Source organism: Budorcas taxicolor, chromosome 3, assembly GCF_023091745.1.
Source record: "Budorcas taxicolor isolate Tak-1 chromosome 3, Takin1.1, whole genome shotgun sequence".
Classification (NCBI taxonomy): domain Eukaryota; kingdom Metazoa; phylum Chordata; class Mammalia; order Artiodactyla; family Bovidae; genus Budorcas; species Budorcas taxicolor.
The window spans coordinates 23061955-23085450 of NC_068912.1; the positions used below are offsets into that span (position 1 = coordinate 23061955).

Consider the following 23496-nt stretch of genomic DNA (forward strand, 5'->3'; position numbering starts at 1 on the left):
TTAGATGGTTGGGTAGCATCACCGACTCAATGAATATGAGTTTGAGCAAACTCTGGGAGTTGTTGATAGACACGGAAGAATGGCGTGCTGCAGTCCATAGGGTTGCAAAGGGTCGGACATGACTGAGTGACTGAACTGAACTGAATGAACATTTAAACTTAAGTATCAGTTTTCCAATTTTTATTTTGTTCAAGCTCAATCATGGAGACTCACTCTTCAGGATGAGTGAGTTCCAAGTTGGCAGCAGCCTGGCTGTCTTGCCAAGGGAAGTCAAATTAACCCAACATCAAATCTCTTCTGTGAATCAATCCCTCACTCTCAAAATCCTGAACAACGTATGAACCCAGCAGGGAACAGCATCCATCAAGCAACTGTGATATGTTTGCACTACAAAATCTCAAACATCCTCTTCATAACAAAATGATGTTACTTCTTTACTTCAATCGTAGAGTTGCTGGAGCTAAGAGTCCTCAATATGGAACACACCCTGCTTCCTCCCATCCTCCCCCTATCACCCAGCCAAAGCCCAAATCTTATAATAGAGCCTTGTTACCACTGTCTTACTTAGATCATGAAGTGTGTTCTTCTGGCTTCAAGGAATTAAAAAAAAAAACAAACAAACACCTAAGCTGTTCAATGAGAGATGTGTTCCTGGTATTTGGCTTCAGGGAATTGACACCAGCTTTCCAGGAATGAGCAGCTGCAGAAACTCAGCCTCAGGCAGAAACATTATATTGTCAGTGAGCTTGGAACTCCAGAACTTATTTTTATCCTTCTAAAAAATAATTCTTTCCACCAAACCCTTTAGTAATTAATGTGAGCCTTTAGGAGTATAAGCAAGATTTTTCCATATCTGATTGAAAGAGAGAGGTTGAGGTTAAGGATCAGAGAAGTAGTTAACAGAGACTGTGCATCACAAACATAACATGAAAATACCTGAGATCTGTCAAAAAAAAAAAAAAAAACCCACAAGGATAGTATCCTTTTGGGGCTGGGACCACCAACCATTCAAGTAACAGGTGAATGAGCTTATGGATTACCCTGGGAAGGAGAGTCTTCTTCTAACTTACATCCTATCCTATCAGTTTGTAAGTCCAAACCATAGGAAATTCTCCTGATATGTGTGTCACTATAACTCTGCTGGGATTGGCTAGGCTGGTGGTTTCACAAGGTTGAAAATGGCTACAATGACCAAGTGCTCCACTAAGCATTCATTACTAAGTGAAGGAAGGAGTGGGCAGGTTGCTTTTCAACACTGGGGCTCCACCTCCATCACAACCCCCCATACAAACTGAGGGATGACACTGCTATGTGAGGAAACTTGAGAGTACATCAGAAAAGCAACTGTCATCCAACTTCTTCCTAAACTTCAAAAATTGAAACCTAATAAAAGTTAGGTTTATGTGACTTAAAGTCACATTGCAATAATTTATCTGAAGTGTTGTGAAAAAATAGCCTTAATCCCATATACCATACAGTAAGCAACTAAGCACCAAGCTTAATAAAAACTTCTGGAGTCCTAGGGAGAACTTGCTCAGTAGGGTAAAGCTAGTTTTCAGAGTGATGTTTTAGCTTCTAGTTTCTTGTGTCATGGAAACCATTTTCTTAATAGGACTCAGAGTAGTATATAGTCCCAGGTGACAGTGGTAAAGAAACCGCCTGCCAATTCAGGAGACATGGGTTCAATCCCTGGGTCAGGAAGATCCCCTGGAGAAGGATATTGCAACCCATTCCAGTATTCTTGACTGGACAATCTTATGGACAGAGGAGCCTGGTGGGCTACAGTCCATAGCATTACAAAGAGTTGGACGTGACTGAAGCGACTTATCATGCACACAAAGTAGTATATAGTCTGTATAAAGATGTGACCACAATGGAATAATCAGCAATTCTTGAGGAAAAAAAAAATCTGATATGGCTTATTGGGAACATAGAGTGCTCTTCAGCTCCATTGGTTCACAGAGAAACAGGGTCTCTTCCTGCACTGAAACCAATTGGACATACACTTCTGCTTCTAAGATCATGTAATAACACAGAGACCTTCAATTTACAGGATAAAGTGATTGAAGGTGATGACAGTGACCACAAGGTATCAGGGAAATACGGCTTTGGGCTTTTGGAGTTGATAATGATACCTGCAACAGTGACTTTGGAAGACACGTTAGCATATATGTGGTTATAAAGGCTGCTGCTGCTGCTGCTGCTGCTGCTAAGTCGCTTCAGTCGTGTCCGACTCTGTGCGATCCCATAGACAGCAGCCCACCAGGCTCCCCTGTCCCTGGGATTTTCCAGGCAAGAGCACTGGAGTGGGTTGCCATTTCCTTTTCCAATGTATGAAAGTGAAGTGAAAGTGAATTCGCTCAGTCATGTCCGACTCTTAGCAACCCCATGGACTGCAGCCTACTAGGGTCCTCTGTCCCTGGGATTTTCCAGGCAAGATTAGTGGAGTGGGTTCCGCTATTGAATATTTAATCCGTGTTCTGCCAATCAATTTGTACACTGATTAGCCTGGTTTGACTTTGACCAACTGACTTTTGAAGAAGTTAAAACTTATATTTAAAAAGGTCAGTGAGGGGCATAAGAGCATAACCACTTGAAACGGAGATAAACATTTTTAAAAGTTAATCTTCCCCCTTACCCCACATAGTCTTCCTCCTCCCCTTCTTAATGATATTGGTATGTGAGATCCAACAAAGATATTTAAGAAATTTGATTTTTGGTGTCTGTGTGCCCTGACATTTTGTGGGGGAAAGAAATACGTATCACATCCCTTCATTTAAAATGTCATAATAACAGTTACACTTCATTGACTGATACTGGGCCAGGAGATTCACGCAATATTATGATTAAGTGAACAATGCAAAGAAATAGAGGAAAATGATAGAATCAGAAAGACTAGAGATCTCTTCAAGAAAATTAGAGCTACCAAGAGAATATTTCATGCAAAAATGGGTACAATAAAGGACAGAGACAGCGTGAATCTAACAGAAGCAGAAGAGATTAAGAAAAGGTGAGAAGAATTCACAGAAGAACTATATGAAAAATGTCTTAATGACCCAGATAACTACAATAGTGTGGTCACTCACCTACAGCCAGACATCCTGGAGTGTGAAGTCAAGTTGGCCTTAGGAAGTATTACTACAAACAAGCTTACTATAAACTCAGCAATTTCACTTCTATAAATCTATTCAAGAGAAATGAAAAAAAAATGAAATAGGTGCAGATAAAATTATTCAAATATTTGTAGCAGCATTATTCATAATAGCAAAAAAAAAAAAAGTGGAAACAGCTCAAATGCCCATCAGCTGGTACATGAAATGTGGTATATTTACACAATGAAATTCTCAGTAATAAGAAGCAAACTTAAGCCAGAGCCTGGATAAACCTCAAAAACATTGCAGTAAGTGAAAGAAACCTGTCAGAAAGCACTACATATTGATTTATTCTATTTATCTGAAGTATCGAAAAGACATTCATGGAGGCAGAAGGCAGAGTAACATTAATTGGGGCTAGAGGAAAGAAAAGGGATTATCTATAGCTGAACTGAAGGGAAATGAAGATGAAAGGAGTGTTCTGAAACTGGATGATGGTACTTGTGGTGGGGAAGAAAAGAAAACAAAAAAGAAAGTGACAGTCCCAAATGAAAGGGTGGGGGTGTCGGTGAGATCCTGTGGCAGTGGGTGCCAGCTCAGGTGGTGACATAGAGCCTAATTTGCGATGTCCCACCTTGAGTAAGGGATTCCCCCCAATTCCCACCTGTGTGCATGTGCCTTCATCCTCTGGCAGCTGCCCTGGAATGTACAAGGCAGATGACTTAGTGTGGGCAGGCATCAGAGAGACCAGGGGCACCAGTTGAAAACTGGAAGGGAGGAAAGAACATGCTGAGGTGAAGTAGGTGGAGATTTCAGGCGCTCCAGATGCGTAAAAACAATAGTTAAAACATCACCACAGTTGAAACCAATCCGTCCCTGGATAGGCTTGAACCACCAACCTTTCGGTTAACAGCCGAACGCGCTAACCAGTTACACCACAGAGACCAGCTGCTGTAAATCTTTCTCTGTCCCTTCCAACTACTGTGGAACAGTGATTCAAATGTCTCTATCTTGGTCCAGCCTCGCCGGCACCAGAGGCATTGAGTCTCGGTGTCGAGCACGCCAGGCTGTGGACACCGAGCCCTAGTGAGCGGGGCTCCGACGAGACAACCCTGAGCTCACGACCCTTCAAGCCTGCTCCTGACCTACATGAGACAACTCCAGCTTCTCTTGGGCTCAAGTTCTCCACTTCCCACTCTCTTTGCGCTCCTATACATAGACAAATTTCCAATAACTAGCAGAGTCAACAACCGAATTCTGTATAATGGCAGAGTACAATCAATTCAAGTCCAACTCTTTTCGACCCCATGGACTGTAGCATGGAAGGCTTCCCTGTCCATCATCAACTCCTGGAGATAGCACAAACTCAAATCCATAGAATTGGTGATGCCATCCAACCATCTCATCCTGTCATCCCCTTCTTCCACCTTCAATCTTTCCCAGCATCAGGGTCTTTTCAAATGAGTCAGTTCTTCGCATCAGGTGGCCAAAGTATTGGAGCATCAACTTCAACATCAGTCCTTCCAATGAATATTCAGGACTAATTTCCTTTAGAATTGACTAGTTTGATCTCTGCAGTCCAGGGGACTCTCAAGAGTCTTCTCCAATACCACATTTCAAAAGCATCAATTCTTCGGCACTCAGCTTTCTTTATGATCCAACACTCACATCCATACATGACTACTGGAAAAGCCATAGCTTTGACTAGACAGACGTTTGCTGGCAAAGTAATATCTTTGTTTTTAATATGCTGTCTAGGTTGGTCTGTTGCACAATTGCCCTTATTTCACTTGATAGCAAAGTAATGCTCAAAATTCTCCAAGCCAGGCTTCAACAGAATGTGAACTGTGAAATTCCAGATGTTCAAGCTGGATTTAGAAAAGTGGAGGAACCAGAGATCAAATTGCCAACATCCACTGGATCATCAAAAAAGCAATAGAGTTCCAGAAAAACATCTACTTCTGCTTTATTGACTAAACCAAAATCTTTGTGTGGATCACAACAAACTGTGGAAAATTCTTCAGGAGATGGGAATACCAGACAACCTGACCTTCCTCCTGAGAAATCTGTATGCAGGTCAGGAAGCAACAGTTAGAACTGTACCTGAAACAACAGACTTGTTCCAAAGTGTGAAAGGAGTATATTAAGGCTGATTGTCACCCTGCTTATTTAACTTATATGCAGAGTACATCATGCTAAATGATGGGCTGGATGAAGCACAAGCTGGAATCAAGATTGCTGGGAGAAATATCAATAACTTCATATAGGCAGATGACACCACCCTTATGGCAGATAGCAAAGAGGAACTAAAGAGCCACTTGATGAAAGTGAAAAATTTGGCTTAAAACTCAACATTCAGAAAACTAAGCTCATGGCACTTGGTCCCATCACTTCATGGCAAATAGACGGGGAAACAATGGAAACAGTGACAGACTTTGTTTTCCAGTCTCCAAAATCACTTCAGATGGTGACTGCAGCCATGAAATTCAAAGATGCATGCTCCTTGGAAGAAAAACTATGACAAATCTAGACAGCATATAAAAGGCAGAGACATTACTTTGCCAACAAAGGTCCGTCTAGTCAAAAGTCCCTCTATGGTTTTTCCAGTAGTCAGTTATAGATGTGACATTTGAACTCTAAAGAGAGCTGAGCGCCAAAGAATTGATGCTTTTGAACTCTGGTGTTGGAGAAGACTTTTGAGAGTCCCTTGGACTGCATGGGGGTATAGCTCAGTGGTAGAGCATTTGACTGCAGATCAAGAGGTCCCTGGTTCAAGTCCGGGTGCCCCCTTTAAGGCCTAGATTTTGGATCTCCCCTGGTGGCTCAGAAGGTAAAACATCTGCCTACAATGCCTATCATGCGGGAGACTCAGGTTCAATCCCTGGGTCAGGAAGATCTTCTGGAGAAGGAAATGGCAACCCACTCCAGTATCCTTGCCTGAAAAATCCCATGGATGGTAGAACCTGGTAGGCTACAGTCCATGGGGATTAGACACGACTGAGCGACTTCACTGGGACTGCAAGGAGATCATACCAGTCCATCCTAAAGAAAATCAGTCCTGAATATTCATTGGAAGGACCAATGTTGAAGCTGATGCTCCAATGCTTTGGCCACCTGATGCAAAGAACTGACTCAATGGAAAAGACCTTGATGCTGGGAAAGATTGAAAGCAGGAGGAGAATGGGAGGACAGAGGATGAGATTGTCGGATGGCATCACCAACTTGATGGACGAGTTTGAGCAAGCTCCAGAAGTTGATGATAGGACAGGAAAGCCTGCTGCAGTCCACCAGGTTGCAAAGATTCAGACACAACTGAGCAACTTAATTGAACTGATAGAAGGGTATGTAAAAGGATAAATAGAGCAGGATAAGGCCTAATATTCAGAGACTCCGGTACAGCTGAGCGAATGATCTGAACTGACAGAGGCCTGGCACTGTCAAAGAATGCCAAGAAAAGAAAAAACAAAACAAAACAGTTAATAATTGGGAAAATAAAGAGGCCAAGTAAGTTTTTACCATCATGTCACTAACTGCATTTTTATCACTAGTTACGGAAGTAGAACGCACATGCTGCCCCCCAACTACCACAAGTTACTACAATGTGGTTTCCCACACTTGAGGAAATCACAGAGATCAACGAATCCAAAGTGCAAAGGACAACCCTTGCTCTGGGAGACCCACTTTCAGGATCATGGTGTCTCTGCCAGATAAGTGTGAGTTGATCTTTAGCCTGCCTCCCCACCCCCGCCCCCGCCCCCGCACAGCCTTAGACACGTTCACTGTCTAGACACGCTCATTTTGCCATTTCCCCACATCCCTTCCGCTACCCTCCTCACCCGCTCTTTTCCATGTCTCTGAGGCCCTCCAAACAACTCTTCTAAAAAATCCAACAAAATCACAGGAAAACTTCCATAACTGGGGAAGTGCCTCGCCGGGCACTGTACCACTTCGCTGCAAGATTTACATAGTGAAAGTGAAAGTAAAGTCGCTCAGTCGTGTCCGATTCTTCGAGACCCCATGGACTTTAGCCTACCAGGCTCCTCCTTCCATGGGATTTTCCAGGAGTGGGTTGCCATTTCCTTCTCCAGGGGGATCTTCCCAACCCAGGTTTCGAACCTGGTTCTCCCTCATTCCAGACAGACGTTTTAACCTCTGAGCCACCAGGGAAGCCCAAGATTTACATAAGCCAACCCCATTCACGACCTCTAAGGCCGCTCCTCTCCTCCAGCCCACGCCCGGCCCTCATCTCCCCTCCCACCACTGCCAAGATGACCAGTGGCGGGTCGGCTACTGAAGGGGACGTGACGTCATGATTCCCCCGCCTTGTGGACCCTACCAATCCTGTGCTAAGAAACATCTTGTCACTTAGGTGAGATGCGGTGAATTTTGCCAGTCTCTTCAAATTCTTACTTTTTGTCCTGGTTCACACGCGGAGAACAGGAATTCTGAGATTGTGTGTTACGCTGATGCAAAAAGACTTTAAGTAATAAAGAAGCTGTAAAACAGTGTATGCACACATATATATATATATATATATATATATATATTTATACAAGTATTAAAAAAAAAAAGCTTCCCTCGTAGCTCAGTCGGTAAAAAATCTGCCTTCAATGCAGGAGACCTGGGTTTCATTCCTGGGTCAGGAAGATCCCCTGGAGCAGGAAATGACAACCCACTCCAGTATCCTTGCCTGGAGAATTCCATGGTCAGAGGAGCCAAGCAGGCTTCAGTCCATGGACTCGCAAGAGTCAGAGACGACTTAGCGACCAAATCACCACAATGTATAAAATCAAAGCATATGTATGGGTCATGTGTATTTGTTATTCAGTTGCTCAGTCGTGTCCAAGGCTTTGCGACCTCATGGACTGCAACAGGCCAGACTTCCCTGTCCTTCACTATCTTCCAGAGTTTTCTCAAACTCATGTCCATTGATGCCATCCAACCATGGCAACCTCTGCAGTCTCCTTCTCCTCCTGCCCCCAGTCTTTCCCAGCATCATGGCCTTTTCCAGTGAATCAGCTCTTCACATCAGGTGGCCAAAGTGTTGGAGTTTCAGCATCAGTCCTTCCAATGAATAGTCAGGGTTGATTTCCTTTAGGATTGACTGATTTGACTTCCTTGCTCTCCAAGGGACTCTCAAGAGTCTTCTCCAGCCAAATAGATTCAGAGTTACATCTCAAAGTGATACTCAGTGTGCATATTCACTGCTCACATCCTTCCTACTTCATTCTCATGATATCCCAGGGACCAAGCCTTTCCTTCACTCACCATTTAGAATACAAGAAATGAAGATTCTGAAAAAGAAGTTGATGACTAAAATAAGGGCTAGAAAGATGATGTGCTTGCTTGAAGAGTATGGTTAATTTGTTGGTTGGTTTGTTTTCTCACTGGATATGATTGGGTTAGACTCCAGGGCCCAGAGAGGGGAGGAGGGAGAAGACAGCCAACTTGTGGTTTCAGAATAGAGAGCAAGGGATGCAGTAACTTGATCCTTGAGGGTGACATTGGCTTAAGGGGGGAAGGTGACTAGCTTGGAGGAAGAGAATCCTGGAGTTAAACACAAAGAAACTCAGCACCTAGCTAACTTCTAGAAAGAACTCTCCTTCCTCCCTTCTTTCCCCTTTTGCTTTATTTCCTCTGCAGCCATCAGAAATAGATTGTGGCTAATTTTATCTGAAATATACTTTATTCAAGAGCTACTGGGTTGGCCAAATGGTTCATTTGGTTTTTACCATAAGGTGGCTCTAGTAGCGCTTAGTGTCTTTAACATCATTCAAAACTAGTTTGTTTGATTATTATGTGACCGCTGTCACACACTGTCATATCAGCATGCAGTTAAAAATGTGATCAAAGTTGATAATTTTTGTGTAGCCATTTTAATATTGAAAATGGAAGGGAAAAAAGCAACATTTTCAGCATATTATGCTTTATTATGTTAAGAAAGGTCAAAATGCAACTGAAACACACACACACATAAAGATTTGTGCATTGTATGGAGAAGGTGCTATGACTCATAGAACATGTCCAAAGTGGTTTGCAAAATTTTGTGCCAGAGATTTCTCACTGGAGGATGCACCCCAGTCAGGCAGCCACTTAAAAGGAATGGAAAATATTAGTCACTCAGGTGTGTCTGACTCTTTGTGACCCCCTGGACTGTAGCCCAACAGGCTACTCTATCCATGGGATTTTCCAGACAAGAATACTGGAGTGTGTTGCCATTTCCTTCTTCAGGGGATCTTTCTGACTCAGGGATCGAACCTGGGTCTCCAGCACTGTGGGCAGATTCTTTACTGTCTGAGCCATCAGGGAAGCCCCTCCACATAAGTGGAAAAAACTTTCCTGACCATATTTCCGCACGTGATTCTCTACTTAAATGTAACAGAAACTTTGTTTTTAAAACAAATGGTGATGGGCGATGAAAAGTGTATACTGGACAATAATGTGGAATCGAAGGGATGGTGGGGCAAGCAAAATGAACCACTACCAACCACACCAAAGGCCTGTCTTAATCCACAAAGGTGCTGTTGTGTATATGGGGTGGGATTAGAATGGAGTCCTCTATTATGAGCCCCTCTGGAAAATCAAATGATTAATTCCCAAAGGTACTGCTTCCCATTGGGCTTTCCTTGTGGCTCAGCTGGTAAAGAATCTGCCTGCATTGTGGAAGACCTGGGTTCGATCCGTGGGTTGGGAAGATCCCCTGGAGAAGGGAAAGGCTACCCACTCCAGTATTGTGGCCTAGAGAATTCCATGGACTGTATAGTCCATGGGATCTCAAAGAGTTGGACACGACTGAGTGACTTTCACTTCACTTCACTGCTTCGAATTAGACCAACTGAAAGTCAGTCTCAACAAAAAGTGTCCAGAATTAGTCAACAGAAAGTGCATACTGTTCCATCAGGATAACACAAGAGTACATGTTTCTTTGATGACCAGGCAAAAACTGTTACAGCTTGGCTGGGAGTTCTGATTCATCTGCCTTATTCACCAGACTTTGGATTTTTATTTATTTTGGTCTTTACAAAATTCTCTTAATGGAAAAAATTTCATTTTCTTGGGAGGCTATAAAAGGCACCTGAAACAGTTCTTTGCCAAAAAGATAAAAATATTTGGGGAAGATGGAATTGTGAGGTTGCCTGAAGAATGACAAGGTTGTGAAACAATATGGTGACTATGTTGTTTAATAAAGTTCTCCGTGAAAAATGTTGTTTAATAAAGTTCTCCGTGAAAATGCAAAATGTATCTTTTATTTTTTACTTAAAAAATTGAAGGAAATTTTAGGCCAACCCCAAACTAATAGCTCAGAGAATCTCCTGCAAACTGGAGAACCAGGCTTTACAAACTGGGAGGAATAAGAAAGGCCAGTGGAAATGAGCACACAGGCCACTGGTGCCCCTTGATGAGTGACAAACCCTGTAGCTCTCCACAAGTGACACTACTGGCCCTGCACACTGGACACCACCCATGGCTCCATGACTTCTGCGGCACCTGGCCTGTATTAAACTAGGGATCTTGAGATGAGGGGTTCTTCCACTGCAGGGACAAAAAGAAATTCCCCAGAGCCTACTCCTGTGTCTCTTGCATGTGTGCTCAGCCACTCAGTTGAGTCCAGCTCTTTTGCAATCCCATGGACTGTAGCCCACCGGGCTCCTCTGTCCATGGTTTTTCCAGGCAAGAGTAGGGAAATCCATGAAGTAGGTTACCATTTCCTCCTCCAGGGGATCTTCCCGACCCAGAGGTTGAAACTGATTCTCTTAACTCGTGTCTCCTGCATTGCAGGCAGATTCTTTATTACTGAGTCACCATGGAAGCATTCTTGTGTCTCTCAACTCCTGTCAGATTCTGGAGTAGTTGTTACTGATAAAGATTGGACGGTTGTTGATAACAGACCCACAACTTAGCCCCTAGGAAACTAAGAAAGCAGGTATGTGATCCTTAAAAGTTGCAGATGTGGGAAGTTCATCATTGAAGGGAAGGGCATTCAGATACTAGACTACCTGGATATGACAGAAGAATCCCCTGCAGCCCAGGCCCCTGCAGCTAGCCCAGTGGAGAACATCATAAATCCAGTGCCCCAGTCCCTGCAACCCTATCTCAAATAGACCAGGCATGCACAACCCTGTCTTGGAGCATATTAGATGTTTATCCCTGAGTGCCAGTGAGGTTTTCAACCTTTTATATGGGGATGGCTGGTACTTCATCCAGTATTATCTACATTATCTACACTGAGAACTGAACAGTTTGAAAGTTTGCATTTCTGGGGATAGAGTAATTGGTCTAAAGCTATGGTAACAAATTCCCCCCAGAACTGGTTTTAAATATTCTTTATCCACCAATTTCTACTATAGGAGTTTCCTATTGTTACTGTAACACATTACCACACACTTAGTGACTTATCACACGTTTATTATTTTATGGTTCTGGAGATCAGGAGTGCAAGATGCATCTCCCTGGGCTAAAATCAATGTGACAATTGGGTTGAGTTTCTTCCTGGAAGCTCTAGGGGAGAATCTATTTCTTTGCATTGTCCAGCCTCTAGAAGATGCCCACATTTCACTCTCATAGCTCCCTTCCATCTTCAAACCAGTCACAACTGATCAAATTATTCTCACAACACATTATTCTGATACCAACTCTCCATCCTCCCTCTATATGGATCTTTGTGATTTCATGAGCCCCCCATCTCAAAGTCCTTAATTTAATCACACCAGCAAAGTTTCTTCTGCTATGTCAAGTAACATAATCACAAATTCCAGGGATCAGGATGTGAAAATCTTTGGGGAAGCATTATTCTGCCACCACAGCCAGTCTCCTCAGTGAACACATTTCTGCAAGTATAAGCTCTCTTCTGAAAGTGATCCAGGTGAAAGCAAGTCAGTCCACTGCTTCTGAGTGTCAGCCAGTCAACAGCTGAACCCTGTGTTGAGGCATTGGAGTCACAGAGAGGGGAGAAAGTCTGTGGGGAGAGGGATCTGAGGACCCAGTGCTTGGGCAGGTCCCAGGGACCAGAGCTGAGAGCTGCAAATGCCTTCATGCGGGGAGGAGGCTGGGGAGGATGTTAGGAACTGAATGCATGTGCCCCCCACGCCCAACACCTAATTCATGTCTTGAACTCTAATTCCTGTGGGGCTGTATTTGGAGAAGGCATTTTAAGGAAGTAATTAAGATTAAATGAGACCATAGTCTTGGGGCCCTGATCTGATAGGATTAGAGTTCTTATGAGAAAAGATACCGGAGAGCTTAGGCTCCTGCCCTTGTTGTTGTTCAGTCACTCAGTTGCGTCTGACTCTTTGCGACCCCATGGATTGCAGCAGCACGCCAGGCTTCCCTGTCCATCACCATCTCCAAGAGTTTACTCAGACTCATCTCCATAGAGTTGGTGATCCATCCAACCATCTCATCCTCTGTCATCCCTTTCTCCTCCCGCCTTCAATCTTTCCCAGCATCAGGATCTTTTCCAATGAGTCAGCTCTTCACATCAGGTGGCCAAAGTATTGGAGCTTCAGCATCAGTCCTTCCAATGAATACTCAGGACTGATTTCCTTTAGGAATGATTGGTTTGATCTCCTTGCAATCCAAGAGACTCTCAAGAGTCTCTCCAGTACCACAGTTTGAAGGCATCAGTCCTTCGACACTCAGCCTTTTTTATTGTCCAGCTCTCATATCCATACATGACTACTTGAGAAACCATAGCTTTAACTAGACAGACCTTCATCAGCAAAGTAATGTCTCTGCTTTTCAATATACTGTCTAGGTTTGTCCATTGCTTTTCTTCCAAGGAGCAAGCATCTTTGAATTTCATGGCTGCAGTCACCATCTGCAGTGATTTTGGAGACTAAGAAAATAAAGTCTGTCACAGTTTCCAGTTTCCTCATCTATTTACCATGAAGTGATGGGACCATGATCTTAGTTTTCTGAATGTTGAGTTTTAAGCCAGCTTTTACACTCTTCTCTTTCACCTTTATTAAGAGGTGCCCTACTCCAGCTCAACCAATAAGAAAAGGCCTGTGAGGAGCCATCGAGGCATCTGCTATCTGCAAGCCAGGAAGAGTGCTTGCACCAGAAACCAAATTGGCACAAACATCAATCTTGATTTGGACATCCAGCCTCCAGAATGTGTGAAAACAGGTTGATGGTTAAGCCAGCCAGTCGACAGTAATTTTGTATGGCAGCCCAAGCTGACTAATACAGGAGGTTACTTAGCCATTGGCCTAAGCGTATTCTCCTACCTGGGCCTTGGGATCTGTCCCAGTTTTGTTCCTGTACATAGTACTTACAGCCCGCTTTCTCTTGCTAAGGATGATCTGTGACTTTAGAATGACTTTTGATCACCTGGTTTAGGATTTCATAGTGTAAGTTATCCCATGTAACAGTGACTTGCACCAAAGGTCTTCTTAGAGTTTGCTTTCTTTTTTTAAAACAAGTTTGTGGATGTGTGCTCTGTCATGTCCAACTCTTTGTGACCCTTTGGACTGCAATTCGCCAGGCTCCTCTGTCCATGGGATTTTTCAGGCAAGAATACTGGAAAGAGTTGCCATTTCCTCCTCTAGGGGATCATCCTAACCCAGAGATCGGCCAGAGTCTCCTGCATTGTTGTTGGATTCTTTACCTCTGAACCATCGAGGAAGCCAAGAAAAGTTCGGCATCTTCCCAAATATCAACCTAGCATGTCTTGGATGGCTGAATTGAGATTCTTCAGGGTGAACCCATGAGCCCATGTGACTTGCATTCCCTGGGAGATTTCTGTGGTTTGGACTCTCCAGAACCACAGACAAGGGTTTGTTTGCTGGTGAGGAGGAAACTGTGCTAGCTCTGGAGAGACCTAAGGGAAAAGGAAAAAAAATCCCCAGAATCAAGGCATATAAGGGGTTTGGGGGTGGAGGCAATGGGAGTCTGCTCTTGTGGGACTAAAGGAAGTTGGTGGATGAGAGAGGAGGCTAGTGTGTGTGTCCAGCATGAGGTCAGGGGACGTTCAAGAGAAGGCAGCTGCCATTCTGGGACCAGAGACTAGGATCTTCTTGCCATTCAGGCTCTGGTCATCCTCCTCCTTACTCTCCCTCAGCTTCTGTCTCCTTCCTTCTCCTCCTGCCCTTATCTCCCCAGGCTTTTCTTCATTCCCACTCCTCCTCCTTTCCCTGCTCCTCCTGCTCCCATCCTCCCCACCCCTCCCCCACACCACAGAGCAGGCCAACATATGAAGGCGCTGCCCTAGTCTGAGAGGAAAATGAGGCAGTGTTTTCCACCAGACTAAGAAGCATGAATACATTTGTCTCTCGTCAGAAATTGGTTTGGAGGAGACAGCACAAGATGGCTCAGCCTGAGAAGCTCCCCCTCTCCAGTCAACTGAGGAAGCACGGGCCTTAGGCCCACCCCCGAGATGCGTGACTAAAAGTCAGGAACCTCTCCACTGGGACCGTCGTGTTCATAAAGTCCCAGACAGGTTAGCTTCTTGGTGCCTGCTTCTTCATGAGGCCAAGTTCTAAGGGGAGGTCCATGGCGCCCCCTCCTGATGAAGATGCACAAGGACCCCTGTGTTCATGCAAGGCTAAGTCTGAGAAAATCGTCCCATCTGTTCCATGGAGATCAACTGAAATTTCATAGTCAAAGGAGAGTGGGGTTCTAGGTTTAGCAACTCCATCACCACCTTCACTTTCTCCATCACCACCTTCACTTTCTCCATCACAGGCTCTTAGGCTCAGATGAAATTTATATCCTCAAACTCAATCTGGGAGGCAGGGAAATCAACATCTGAGAAAAGGAACCTAAACTGACTAGCCCTTGTGTAAGATAATGGTCATCAATGGAGCACTTCTAGGGTTCTGATTTGACTTTGTCTTTACTGTTCTGCATTGCACCTTCATATATCGTCTTAATTTTACTAAACTTTGTTGAAAGTAAACAATTTTTATTCTTAGTTTCAATATTAATTAGCACCTTAGTTAACACCATTGTCAGTGGCAGAATACTGCCCCTCTAGGTTGTCCCTGCTGTAATTCTCAAAACCTGTGAATATATTAGAAAAAGAAACTTTGCAGTTGTGGTTAGGACACAGACTTTGAGACGAGGAGATGACCCTGGACTATTCAGATGGACACCCTGTAATTACACAGGGCCTTCAGGTCAGAATGAGGCAAAGTGAGGACTCTACCTCACTTTGAGTTTCTAGTTTAGAAGATGGATGAAGAGGGCAGAAGCCAAGAAATGTGGGAGGGCTCTAAAATCTTTTTAGACAATGCAAGTTAACAGGTTATCTCTTAGAGCCTCCAGAAGATAAGGCAGTCCTGTCAACATTTTGATTTTAGTCCAATGAGATCTTTGTTGGACCCCTAACCTACAGAACTGTAAGATAATAAAAGTGTGTTCTTTTAAGATGCTAAACTCATGGTCACTCATGACAACAGACATAGAACCCCAATTCAATGTGTCTAGCATATTCACTTTAGCAGTAATACGATGGGGGATATAATGAACCCTGTATGAATCTTTAAGTTATCTGTCTGTTTTAGGTTGAAGGTCAAGAGATATTGTTACATGTTTGAAGCATTACATTAGGTGTCTTTTTTACTTTTCATTTTTTTTCCCTCAAGGACTCTCACCCTATTTCCTATGCAGGTATACTCAGCATGTTTCTCATTTGAATTACAGCAAACTGGAAGACAGTGGTGGTGACACAGATTGATCTCATTTGCCTTTAAGAATGGATTCCAACATATAGAAGGAAAGAATATACTTCATGAAAAGTTAAATTTTGCAGAATTCTCCATTTCAAAGATACTTGTTTTTTTGTTTGTTTGTTTGTTTTGTTTTTTTTTGCATTTTTTACAGCCAAAAACTACTTTTCAAAGTGTGAAACACAAGAAAGGCTTTTAGAAATTTTCCCCAAAAGTAATTTGTGACTGTATTTTGACCAGTCTGAGATTTACTTGATTCATATGCTGTTTTCATAAATGTTATGTCCATAAAATGAAGTTCTTAAAAGCGTTGCTTGAGTTCGCCATTGATTACTGATTATATTATCAATTCCTAGCAGCCACAGCAGCACAGGGATGAAGGAAGAGTTGCTGGGATGCTTGAATCACCACAGGGATAGAGGTCCTCGAATTTTCCTACTTTGTCTTTAACTAATTACTTCATAGTTTAGCTGACTTCTCACCCATTTTGCTGCTTCTGCCAGTGAGTTCCTCAGTGGTGAAGGCCAAAAGCACTTATGGAAAATACTTAAACAAGTGTAACAGAAGTTGATATCACTTCATCTACTATAAAACTGGGGCATGGTCTACCTCACACATGAGTCTTTTTTTTTTAATATTTAGCTGTGCTGGATCTTAGTTGTGACATGTGGGATCTAGTTTCCCGACCAGGGATCAAACCCAGGCCCCCTGCATTGGGAGCGCAGAGTCTGAGCCACTGGACCGCGAGGGAAGTCTCAGGCATGAGTCTTTTGATGGAACTTTTAGTTACTGATGGTGGTGGTAGAATGTTTGTTTGTTGTTTGTTTTACTTTTTCGGCTGTTACTAGGAAGTAATTGTGGATTGAGCGCTTGATTTTAATTCTGGAAGGTGAAAGAATGTAACTAGGAACTTTTTCTAGGGAATGATTTAAGATCTTTATGTTAATTTGTGGTGTGACTTATCCACTTTTCAATTAAAAATTCTCAAAGGAAAACAAACTTGTTTATAGGGTTGAATTAGTGTTACAGAAGAATAGGTTTTAAACTGTGATATGCAGCTCACCTGCATCAGAAACGTATGGTTATGCTTATGTGAAAAATTTAGACTCTAGGACTCCATACCAACTAAATCTCAGAATTGAAACCCAGGAAGTAGCTTCTATAATCTCCACAGCTGATTCTAAGGCACTCTAAATTTAAGAACCACAGTTTTTAGCCACTGCACACCAGGTAGCCAGACCTACCACTTCCTCTTCAAGGGTCAGTTCACTCTCCAATTCACTTGGGAGCAAAAGGATGGCTTTTGTGATTTTCTAGGAAAAGAAGTGCTTGGTATGAAGCATGTGCATACAGACATGGTCTTCTGTAGGAAGGAGAGGATGTTTTCTAGACTGAGAATAGCTATAGAAGTTTGGGTCTGTGGGTCTGTATAGATCTGTTCTCTCCACCTTCTCTCTTGGCTTCTAAAATTGGAGATTGGTGTGGCTAGGGAGAAAAGGGGCCTGAGAGTGACCTATTCCCTAAGGACTCTGTTCTCATTGCAGAGCTGAGGTGTGGTCGCCGGGCCTGGACTATAGAAGTTAGAGGTGGAGCCTGTCCTGGGAAGTGCAAGCAGGGAAGTTACACCTTTGAGTGACAGAGGCTTTCTGTGTTACTCTTTATCTGTCTCCAAAGACACTGTCCCAACCCAGCAGAAAACCCTGAGGACTCATGTCCTGGGCATAAGGCCTGGTAGGTAGAATGCCTGGCTTTCCTGCGGCTCCTCTGTGTGGGTTCTTTGTGTGCATTTCATATGCCCTGGGTGAGCTATTCAGGAGGCTCTTTCTCCTAAGTAGCTGCTGCTGCTACTGTGTGGGTAGGACAAGGACATGGGGAAGGGCCGGCTCCTCAGTGTCAGAGCCTGGAGGAGAGGGTGGTAAACCTTTGTGAGGGCTGGGGGAGGCCCTGCAGACCTGGCTCCACCACTTGCCAATCACAGGACCAGGGCACAGAAGTCAGCAGGCAGCAAATGAACAGATTAAGATGGACGAGAAATCAGGATTCTGGGGACCAGACCTGGTTATATCTGCAGTGAGGAGAGTTACTCTCTGAGCTCAGATACAGCAACAGAGAGGGGGGGAATGGGACTTGCCCACACTCCCCCCACCCCCACCCCCTGCAGCCTTGCTGACTGTAAGGAGCAAGTGGAGGAAAGCAGACCACAGTCCTTTGAAATCTCTGAAGGTCTTCTCAAGGGCAACCTTTAGATTCTCCCTAAATGGACCAGAAATAGGAGGCCCTGGGCCTCTCCTACTGCTTCCTCGGGCAGTGGAGCTGAGCCTGTGTTCCAGCTGCTCCTGTAGGCAGTTGTTAATGCAGATTGACTCCTCTAGGTGATGGCGCAGGTTCTAGATTTCACCAAAAAGCTCCTCTAGCAGGTCAGCCCCTGCAGCCACCAAGCAGGAGAGGAGGAGGTGGAGATGGAACATCTTGGTCACTAGTGGGGCCCACGTGGGTTTGGGGTGTGGCTTGGCCAGCAAGATCCCTAAATATCACTGTCATCTCTCACATAGACATCAGGAGTTTAGGTGAACTTGTTTAAAGTGAATTGGCTTCAAAAACAGGACAGGTGATGCTAAGCAAGCCCCAGTGGCCATACTGGGGTGTGTATAAGGGAGTTGTAAATATATATATAGTTGTAAATATATATATATATATAATACAGTTACCATGGTAACTAGTAAGTGTAAAAGATTTCACATGGCTTAGAAGAATAACTGAAGTCTGTGGTCTTTGGCTTAACACCTAGACAGGTGTGGCTATTTCCTGCATTGACTTTGAGTGTCACAGGGAAGATCTCACTCTGATGTAATACTTTTCCTCTTACTAAGACTTGACTGAACTTTCCTTAGCAAGGGACAAAGCCCTTCCTCCACACTTGGTGCGAAGGCCTGAGGTAAAACTGCGTCAGTTCAGTTCAGTTCAGTCCAGTCGCTCAGTCGTGTCTGACTCTTTGCGACCCCATGAATCACAGCACGCCAAGCGTCCCTGTCCATCACCATCTCCCGGAGTTCACTCAGACTCGCGTTCATTGAGTCAGTGATGCCATCCAGCCATCTTATCCTCGGTCGTCCCCTTCTTCTCCTGCCCCCAATCCCTCCCAGCATTAAAGTCTTTTCCAATGAGTCAACTTTTCGCATGAGGTGGCCAAAGTAGTGGAGTTTCAGCTTCAGCATCGTTCCTTCCAAAGAAATCCCAGGGTTGATCTCCTTCAGAATGGACTGGTTGGATCTCCTTGCAGTCCAAGGGACTCTCAAGAGTCTTCTCCAACACCACAGTTCAAAAGCATCAATTCTTCGGCGCTCAGCCTTCTTCACAGTCCAACTCTCACATCCATACATGACTACTGGAAAAACCATAGCCTTGACTAGACGGACCTTAGTCGGCAAAGTAATGTCTCTGCTTTTGAATATCCTATCTAGGTTGGTCATGACTTTTCTTCCAAGGAGTAAGCATCTTTTAATTTCATGGCTACAGTCACCATCTGCAGTGATTTTGGAGCCTCCCCAAATAAAGTGTGACACTGTTTCTACTGTTTCTCCATCTATTTCCCATGGAGTGATGGGACCAGATGCCATGATCTTCATTTTCTGAATGTTGAGCTTTAAACCAACTTTTTCACTCTCCTCTTTTACTTTTATCAAGAGGCTTTTTAGCTCCTCTTCACTTTCTGCCATAAGGGTGGTGTCATCTGCATATCTGAGGTTATTGATATTTCTCCCGGCAATCTTGATTCCAGCTTGTGCTTCTTCCAGTCCAGTGTTTCTCATGATGTACTCTGCATATAAGTTAAATGAGCAGGGTGACGATATACAGCCTTGACGTACTCCTTTTCCTATTTGGAACCAGTCTGTTGTTCCATGTCCAGTTCTAACTGTTGCTTCCTGGCCTGCATACAGATTTCTCAAGAGGCAGGTTATTCTGGTATTCCCATCTCTTTCAGAATTTTCCACAGTTTATTGTGATCCACATACTCAAAGGCTTTGGCATAGTCAATACAGCAGAAATAGATGTTTTTCTGGAACTCTCTTGCTTTTTCCATGATCCAGCAGATGTTGGCAATTTGATCTCTGGTTCCTCTGCCTTTTCTGAAACCAGCTTGAACATCTGGAAGTTCACGGTTCACGTATTGCTAAAGCCTGGCTTGGAGAATTTTGAGCATTACTTTACTAGCGTGGGAGATGAGTGCAATTGTGTGGTAGTTTGAGCATTCTTTGGCATTGCCTTTCTTTGGGATTGGAATGAAAACTGATCTTTTCCAGTCCTGTGGCCACTGCTGAGTTTTCCAAATGTGCTGGCATATTGAGTGCAGCACTTTCACAGCATCATCTTTCAGGATTTGAAATAGCTCTACTGGAATTCCATCACCTCCATTAGCTTTGTTCATAGTGATGCTTTCTAAGGCCCACTTGACTTCACATTCCAAGATGTCTGGCTCTAGATGAGTGATCACACCATCGTGATTATCCGGGTTGTGAAGATCCTTTTTGTACAGTTCTTCTGTGTATTCTTTCCATCTCTTCTTAATATCTTCTGCTTCTGTTAGGTCCATAGCATTTCTGTCCTCTATCGAGCCCATCTTTGCATGAAATGTTCCCTTGGTATCTCTAATTTTCTTGAAGAGATCTCTAGTCTTTCCCATTCTGTTGTTTTCCTCTATTTCTTTGCATTGATCGCTGAAGAAGGCATCAGGTCAATTCATCCTAAGTGGTTAATGACTGGTGTTCAGTGCTTCCCTTAAATCACTTTTAATAGGAAAGGAAGAAAGCTCCCCTGTTTTCAGAGGGATCTGGGATATGGTCTTCTTTCAGAGGAGAAGTTATGGTGTTACTGTCTGCTTGTTAAAGGTTCAACTACCCATTCCATTATCTCATAAGGGCCATTGCCTCTGGTTGCTAAAGTTTTGAATACTTGCCAGTTTTGACCCTTCAAGCTGGTAACTCAAGTGAACATGCCATCTCAGAGGGTGTCATGGGTTGTTCTGTTTCGTGCTAATTTGTGAGCAGCATTTACGCGTTTTCTCCAGCTCTTCTTCCTCCAGCATGGCAGCTAACCCTGATTTGGAAATGCCACTTAAATCTCAGCACTATTATCTACTACATGAACGGCTGCATCTGTGTTTCCATAATATCTCCTGTGTGACTTCATCCTTGTCAGTATGGCGCTAAGTAGGGTCTGACAGCTGATTAGAGAGTTGGAAAAAACACCTCCAAGAAAAGAAAAAAGATGTACAAAAGAGCAGTGGGACGGGTGCTAATGACCAACCCCATCAAAAGCCTCATTTTGCCTGGACGCAGCCTATTTCTGAGAATCCCAGGTCTCTTCTGTTGGAACTGGGCGGCATCCCAGTATTCCCCTGTGTGGCTGCACCTCTCCACCAGGTGGAGACCAGGGAGCTAGAGGTCAGAGGAGAGTTTGAATTGGGTTTGTACACAGGATACGTTTATGGGGTGAGGATCTGTGTAGAAACAACCCCTCTTTCTGTAACAGCTCCTGATGATGGAAGAATGTTCTGTGAATGTTGGCACCGGGCATTCTGGAAGAGACTGAGAGTGGACTGGGATGGGACCAGGGAGCAGGGACTGAGACGGACACGAGTATGAGAGCACAGAGGTCACTGACTCTCTCACACCCCTGCTCCACCCCGAGGCCCAGGGTGGGGAGAATGAAGGATGTGCTTGGAAGGACTCAGCACTGCCAGGGCCGCTTCCTTTATTCCTACTCTGTGAGCAGGGACTAGAGGAGACATGGAAAATGCTGCCCTGGTAGGAAAGGGGTGGATCCTAAATGAGACTTCATTTCACAGGCTGACCTACTTGGGTTTGTGTTTACCTGAGGGTTTGGGGTGAAGCTGGTACATGGAGGAGCCTGAGGATAGGTCCCCAATTATGCTCCCTTCCTGAGGTCTCATCACTTACCCCTGGCCACTGCTGCTCAGTTCTGTCCTAGAGGAGAGTGGGGCTGGGCAGGGTTATGCACCCATCCTGGACAAGGAGACATTTCCCCTTGAGAGTCCCTCTTGATAAGGGACTTGCTGTACTTAAGCTGAGTCATTCTTGTTGCCACTAGTTTTTGAGGGTGTCTCAATTCTAGGCCATTTGTTTAATGTTGGGGCTTTTTCCTTGCATGAGAATCTCCCTGGAATTTTTGTCTGAAATACAATTTCTTGGGCCTCACCCCCAAGTTTATAACAGGCCCTGTAGTGTCTGTGGTGTAGATTTTCTATACTGTACAGCCAGTGCCTGAGGATTAGGGCCTGTCTCCTGTATGATATCATAGTTAATCATCCAAGGTTAGTACCACTTTCTTTATTTTACATGCTATATTCTTTTCTATCATATACGAGATCCATATGCTCAAAGAGGGTAATGAAATCACCATGTAAAGAAAACTTGGTACATGATGGAATTGGTATTTGCATCTGATGGAAATAGGGTAGGGAAGAGAAGACATCAGTAAGAGTTCATGATTCCTGATGATTTGTATTGATCTGCTTGACAAGTATTTGCTGAATCTTGTATCAGGCAGGCTCTTGAGGAGGCCCTGGGTGAACAAGGTACACAGAGAACCTGCTCTCAGGAAGATGACCTTGAGCACAAGAGTCAGTTGTTTCACAGTGAATCACATATATATTATTATTATTTTAGTTTTGTTTTATTTTTGGCTGTGCTGGGTCGCTGTTGCTCTGTGGGCTTTTCTCTAGTTGTGGAGACCTGGGGCTCCTCTCCAGTTATGGTGTGGGGGCTTCTTATTGCCGTGGCTTCTCTTGTCGCGGGTCCCGGGCTCAGCACGTGGGCTCAGCAGTCGTGGCTCCCAGCCCCTAGGGCACAGGCTCAGTAGTTGTGACCCACGGGCCTAGCTGCTCTGTGGCATGTGGGATCTTCCCAGATCAGGGGTGGAACCCATGTCGCCTGCATTGGCAGGCGAATTCTTTACCGCTCAGCCACCAGGGAATCTCCACATATGTATTTTTAATAATGACTGTGACGTATTTAATAATCATATATTATTAAATATATGATCCCAGTCCAGGGATCAAAACCAGGTCTCCCCCATGGCAGGTGGATTCTTTACCATCTGAGCCACCAGGGAAGCCCATGAATACTGGAGTGGGTAGTCTATCCCTTCTCCACGGGATCTTGCCGACCCAGGAATCGAACTGAGGTCTCCTGCATTGCAGGCAGATTCTTTACCAGCTGAGCTCCCAGGGAAGCCCAAATGACAGTGATGTATTTAATAATCATATATTCCTTGGTCCTAGAGTGTCAGCCAAGATGGAAAACAGTATAAATATAGGACTATTGAACAGAGATCAACATTTTTTGGGGGGGAAATAGCCTTTGGCTATTTTTAAGAGTGGAAGTACGTATGCTTTATCTAATGCCCCCTGAAATTCAACCTTGGATTCCTAGTGCTTTTGGACAGAAAAACTTGTGCCCAGGGTTTTTGTGGTGGCTCTACAGTGGCAAGTGGTGGTGGAATTTAGGGGAAATCTCCAATCTCTGGGCCTCAGTTTCTTCATCAGTAAGATGAGGTCATTCAAATTCTCCAAATTCCCTTCCTTCTGAGATTTTTTTCTGAGTGCATGAGAGACTGAGATGCATGTTAAGTATGTGTTGGAACCTGCAGCCAAGACCTTACCTTGGTCCCTTCTCTGTGTGTCTCCTGCAGGAGCCTCAACTGAGCCCACACAC

General features: G+C 44.1%; 3 non-coding genes across 3 annotated transcripts; 1 reads left to right on the forward strand and 2 right to left on the reverse strand.

Moving 5' to 3' along the window:
* Positions 1-3963: 3963 nt before the first annotated feature.
* On the reverse strand, positions 3964-4037 carry TRNAN-GUU (transfer RNA asparagine (anticodon GUU)). Its single transcript has one exon. It is a non-coding gene; the product is annotated as a tRNA-Asn (tRNA).
* A 1773-nt stretch (positions 4038-5810) lies between these two features.
* Positions 5811-5882, forward strand: TRNAC-GCA (transfer RNA cysteine (anticodon GCA)). Its single transcript has one exon. It is a non-coding gene; the product is annotated as a tRNA-Cys (tRNA).
* A 760-nt stretch (positions 5883-6642) lies between these two features.
* LOC128045908 (U1 spliceosomal RNA) lies at positions 6643-6807 on the reverse strand. Its single transcript, XR_008199234.1, has one exon. It is a non-coding gene; the product is annotated as a U1 spliceosomal RNA (small nuclear RNA).
* Positions 6808-23496: the final 16689 nt, after the last annotated feature.